The following is a 5,663-nucleotide window of genomic DNA, read 5'->3' as shown; positions in this document are numbered from 1 at the left end:
AGGGACAGAGGAAGAGACGCAGAATGAGCAGGAGGGAGCAGGAGAGAGCGAACGCTGGGCTGGGGCGGGATGGAGACTGTTGAAGAAGCTTTGCAGGGACAACAAAATAGAGAGCGAGTGGCAAAGAACAGCGGGCAAGCAAGGGACTGGCAAGTGGCTAGAGCAACACACAAGGAGAAGCCCAGGGGCAGTTTTTGTATGCACTCCAGTAAACCCCGAGGTGTTTTCCTGCTGCAGTGGTCGCTGCCAGCCAGCGGCAGCAGCTGGGGCTGAGGCCCGGCAAGCGGGGCCGGCACAGCCCCGCAGCCCCGTGCCCGCCCCTCAGGGCCCCGTGCGCAATGGCGGCAGCAGGGGACGAGGAGGCCGCGGGCTGCGGGCAGCGCTGCCGCCCCGCCGGGCCACACGCCGCGGGCAGCTTCAGCAGCAGCACAGGAGCTCTGGGGACACTGGTGCCGCAGCTGGTGACGGGCCGCCGAGCAGCACAATGGCGCGGAGCGCGGTAAGGGAGAGCCTGGGCGTGTGGCCCCTTAAGGAAAAAAGGAGGGCCGTGTTCATCGGTGCCTCCCCTGGGGCAGGAATGGAGGGCCCGAGATGGCGCTCAGAGCCAAGGCCGAGGCAGCTGGGCAGCCTGCCTGGGTCCTACGTAGGAAGGAGATGTCACCAAGACACCCTCCAGCCTGCTCTGGCCCTCTGCTCATTATGGGCTGCGGCCTTCACGGTGGGCAGTGATGTGTGCTTGATTCCAGAGGATGCCATGGGCCGAGTTTCTGCAGCTTGTCAGCTGCATAGGACTCTTACGAGCCTTGGAGAGAGACCCGAGGGGTGGAAATCTGTCAGTGCCTCTTTGCTTGCAGCTGGAAACACCTGGGGCTTAAGTAGTGCTTCAGGGACAACCGTACCAAAGGTGTTCTAGAAGGCTGTCCAAGAGCTTCTGAGCGTAGGTTGCCTGGCACACATAAGTCATGCACATTTATTTGCCAGAAGAGCTGCTCGGCTAAAAGGCCAGCAGTGTTACCTGATATCTGCAGCAACCAAGACATTTGTGTGTGTCCCGTGGCGGTGCCTGATGGTGTCCGAGGACAAGGCAGAGGGAGCTCAGGGGCTCTGGATGACTGCTTGAGGGATCTGGGGCACATGTGGTATTTTCTTCCCCCACGTGCAGTGAGCCAGACCCAGGAAGGCTCTAGAGGTGAATAGGCGGCAGCCCGGTGTTCCCAGCAGCAGTGTGGGAGTTTGACCGTGGGTTACTCTACAGGACAGCAGGCCTGATGGTGGCACATGGGCTACATCTGCCTGAAAGGGAAAAAGGCTCTTGGCTCCAGAGTTAGCAGGGCTCCTTGAGAGAGCTTTAAGTAGCATTGGAAGTGGAAAAGGGAGTAAACCAGGCTGACGGGGGAGATGCGTCAGCACTGCACAGCCATGTTTGGGTGACAGTGGAGGATGGAAGCAGTGCTGCCATCAAAGGTCATGAAAGTGTAGCAGAAGTCACGGGAAAAGCAGGTTTTTGCCACAATTCTTTCAGACAAAAATACTACCAAAGAAACACTCTTGAATTTGGGCTTTTTACAGCAGCCTTCATCCAGGTCTTCTTCTAGGGAATTTCTGAGGAATAAGACATGAGTGCCTCTGCATTCCCATGCACAATGCTGCCTCCAAAATACTCCAGCCCTTCTCCATTTGGCTCCTTCCATTCCTGTGCAGAAGAAGGAAATTCAGTAGAGGGGAGGTGCAGGAATTCACAGGCAACGTGGGCGTACATTGGGGCCTTCACAGCCATCACTTTGTTCTGAGGTCACAGAGCTCTGTTTGATGTCAGGTTCCAGAGCCCCACTGTGCTCTTCAGTGCTCGCTCTGGGCAACGCTGCAGCAGCAGCAGCAGCAGCAGCAGCAGCAGCAGAGTGTTGCTAGCAGGGGGGATCATGGTCCTGAGCTGCTACCTCCTGCTGCTCTTTCTCGTGGCCCTGCCAGCCCAGAATGCCCAGAGTGCTCCAGCAGCTGGGCAGGGAGCAGGTAGGCAGGCAGGGGCCAGCACACAGCCCTGGCTGGCAGCAGCGGGGCCGGGAGCAGGGATGGCTGAGCCAGGAAGGCAGCACGGGGCAGGCAGAGGGGCAGAGGCTCCAGGGGAGGTGTGAGGGGCTGCAGCTGCTTTAGGGTGCAGCATGGAGAGAGCTTCCTAAGGAGCAAGGATGTGGGGAGGGTCGGGCCAGGCCCGGAAGCACCGCACCAGTTCTCCATCACTCAGCAGTGGCTGTCCGTCCCTCCGCTCTGGGTGTCCAGCCTTCTGGCCCGGCTCCAGGGCTGACCCGCACACAGATCGTGTGGGCACGCCACGGCTTTTCCCTTCATGTGGGAGCTGCCAGCTCAGTGTCCCAAGGGCAGCCAGACCCCCCTGCAGCTGTGAGGATGCAGACCTGCTTGAGCGTGCCCTAGCAGTGCCTTCCACATCCAGGCCTTGAGGTGTGCCCATGAGGGCAGTGCACGTGATGGTAACTTCTTGTGGGTGTTTGCTTGTAGTTGTGGACACAGAGAGTGCTCTTTCAGCCCCTGAGCGAGGGGCAGATACCGTGCTGACTCCGAGCTGGTACCTCAAGCGTGAGTAGTCAGTCTGTCCTGCCTTCACAAAAAGGAGCGCCCCTTTTCCCTGTTTTATTCACGAGAAAAATACCGTCATAGGTTAACGTGCTTTTGTAAATCTAACAATAGGGATGAAGGATGACAAGGTTCCTGAAGAGTTCCCTGAAGGATTGCCGGATGTTCCAGAGGAGCTCCTGGCAGCCTTGCATGAAGCCCCATCTGGTTAGTATATCCCACTCTGTTAACCCTGGCAGCCGGGAAGCTGAGCTTTTGCTTCCTGTAGGCATGTGCTGTATCCTGGACAGGCAGAAGCACTCAGTCAGAGTCCTGCTGCAGGCCCACTCCATTTCACAGCTCCTGCAGGGAGCCCTAGAGATGGTCCAGCACAGCCTCCGCTCGCAGCTGTTCTTCCAGATGACTGCCAGGGGCTTCTCCAGCTGCTGCTGCAGTTGCAGCATTCCTGGCCAGGGCTGCTCTGTGCAGACATTGGCATCCAGATGTTGGGCAAAGGCCAGTGCTGAATTTGGGTTCGCCACACGCTCAGCACAGCATGGAGGCAGCAATGACATCAGAGCAAGCCTTGGCTGCCCCTTGCAAAGCTCAGGCTCAGGGACGGGTTGAAGCTGGAGTCCAAGGGTGAGGGGGAACCTGAAGGTACTCCTTCTGTGGGTCATTTGGTTAAGTCTTGGCTGGTTTGGGTCTGCACTTCTTGTTGCACTGCAGAAAATCCAGCTGTCGATTCCTCCTGTCTTGGGGGGGACAGCGGCCTCGTCAGCGCCGCTTGCCGGAATGCCCAGGCCATGGTACCGTGCTTGTGCTGAGGGGCAGTGGCTTCTGGTTAATGTGTGCAATGTTTTGTTTTTCTGAAGAGACAGATTCTGAGACTGTGCCGGAGACCTTAGCTGTGGAAGAAAGTGACAGTGTGCCAGGCTCACATGAAAAAAGAGAACCAACAGAGGACACCAGGACACTTGCTGAGCCTGAGGAATATTCAGGTGAGTGCTTGCTAGATGCTGTCTTGGGCAAAGAGCAGCATTTCTGCTGTATCCCTGCAGTGCTCTCCATGGGTGAATTGCAGGTGCCCAGCACGCAGCCCGGGCCTGCAGCCCGGAGGAGTAGATGGGGCAGTGCTGCTCCCTGGCACACACTGGGCTCTTGTGCATGAGAGCTTGATGGGATCCCTCTTGGTCCCTGATGCTAAGACACCAGAGCCAGAGGAAGCCATCTCTGAAGACAACATCAGATGTCAGTTCTGATCCACTAGCAGTGCCAGTCCTTGGGCAGCTGAAGCACACTGTGGGGTTATGCCTAGTGCAGAGCACAAACGCTGACTCTTGCATTGTCTCTTCTCCTGCCAGGGTCATCCGGTGGGCAAAAAGCCCAGACTGCTGGACACTGTGACCCGAGCAAGTACTACATCCTAGTAGGGACAGTAGCAGCCTCAGCTTTGCTTCTGCTTGGGGCAGTGTCTGGCTATCTAGTCATGCATCAGCTGCTGAAGAGAGACAGGTCAGTTATTAATTGCTGCCATTGGCAAGGAAGTCTTTGCAGCATGCAGGAGCGCCCAGGCGGCTCCTAGCAGGGCTCTGAGGAAACTGTGCTCCAAATTCCTATCTGTGAGGAGTCTTCTTGGAAATCTGTTTCTACAGGAGGAGCCAGGAGGACAAAGAGGCAACAGGACAGGACTGGGACTCTTCCTGGGAAAGCTGTGGTCAGCCTAGAGGTGAAGCAGAGTCAGGAGAAGGAGCGGGAAGCAGCGAGAGAGCCCAAGGCAACGGGTTCAGGGACAGCTGCCGCCTGTTTCCTGAGCTCTTTGCAGCAGAGCTCGCCCAGCTGCACAAGAACATGAGCGCAGACCCGTCACCTCTGCCCACCTGCTCCTTCTGTGCTCTGGCTGACAACACCTCTTCACGGGACCACTGGATTTCCCTGGAGTCACCTCAGCCCACAGCATCCTCTTGGCCCTCCTACCAATACCTGCAGGACTACTATCTGTTAGAGGATGAAGATTAGTGATAGTGATAGATGGTTAGTGATAGTGATAGCCATAAATAGTGATAGTGGTAGTGATTCTTTTAGTGATAGTGATAGGGACACTTGATATTAGAGGGTGGTGGTTGTTTTAATGATAGTGATAGTTAATATTAGAGGATAGTGATGGTTTTAATGATAGCGTTAGTTAATATTAGGGGATAGTGATTGTTTCAATGATAGCGTTACTTGATATTAGAGGAGGGTGATTGTATTAGTGATAGTGATAGTCATAAATAGTGATAGTGGTAGTGATTCTTTTAGTGATAGTGATAGGGATACTTGATATTAGAGGGTGGTGGTTGTTTTAATGATAGTGATAGTTAATATTAGAGGATAGTGATTGTTTTAATGATAGCGTTATTTGATATTAGAGGACAATGATTGTATTAGCGATAGTGATAGTTAATATTGGAGGATGGTGATTGTTTTTGTGATAGTGGTACATTTAGTGATAGTGATACTTGGTATTAGCAGACAATTATTGTTTTCTTGATCTTGATAAATAAATATTTTTCCAAAAGCAGTAAGTTCTTGCCTGGTGTGGCTGTTTCTGTTGGGGTAGAATGCACAGAGCTGGGAGCAGGGCTGGGGCTGTGACAGGAGCTCTGAGAAACTTGCACTGCAGTGCAGGAGCTGCTTGTGCCACCTCAGCCTGCTTTCCCAGCAGTGGCCGTTCACAAAGCTTTCCTGCACCAGCACGGGGACACGCTGGCTAGCAGTGACATGCAGAAACTTCTCTGGGAGCTCATTTGGGATGCTGCCCTGAATCAGGAAGGTCTGGGCAGAGAGGGAAAGATGTTCTGCGAGGGATGGCTGTCCAGCAGTGAGCACATCAAGAGACCCGAGGTGGTGACTTAGGTCGTGGCAGTCCCTCCCTGAAGAGCTTCAAGAGAGGAGCATCAAGGAGCAGAAAGCTGGAGCCGGGCTGTGTGAGAGGGGAAGGAATGTCCTATCAATCACAGGAGCCTTCTTAAAAATTAGATGGATAACAGCGACGATAATTATAATAAAAATTACAGTCTTGTCGCACGCAGTATGGGAAAAAAGCCCAGAGC

The 5,663-nt window shown here is 54.5% G+C and overlaps 1 long non-coding RNA gene across 2 annotated transcripts; it reads left to right on the top strand.

The window, feature by feature from the left end:
• The first annotated feature begins 1,918 nt into the window (after nt 1-1,918).
• Nucleotides 1,919-3,558, top strand: LOC135307201 (uncharacterized). 2 transcript variants are annotated; one of them, XR_010367926.1, is made up of 4 exons: nt 1,919-2,010; nt 2,515-2,592; nt 2,704-2,796; nt 3,444-3,558. It is a non-coding gene; the product is annotated as an uncharacterized LOC135307201 (long non-coding RNA). The 2 variants fall into 2 exon arrangements; XR_010367925.1 differs by lacking the exon at nt 1,919-2,010 and having other exon boundaries at nt 2,495-2,592.
• The last annotated feature ends 2,105 nt before the right edge of the window (nt 3,559-5,663 follow it).

Source organism: Passer domesticus, chromosome 9 (genome assembly GCF_036417665.1).
Source record: "Passer domesticus isolate bPasDom1 chromosome 9, bPasDom1.hap1, whole genome shotgun sequence".
Classification (NCBI taxonomy): domain Eukaryota; kingdom Metazoa; phylum Chordata; class Aves; order Passeriformes; family Passeridae; genus Passer; species Passer domesticus.
Note: the sequence above shows the minus strand (reverse complement) of the source record. Positions and strands in the feature narration are given on the sequence as shown.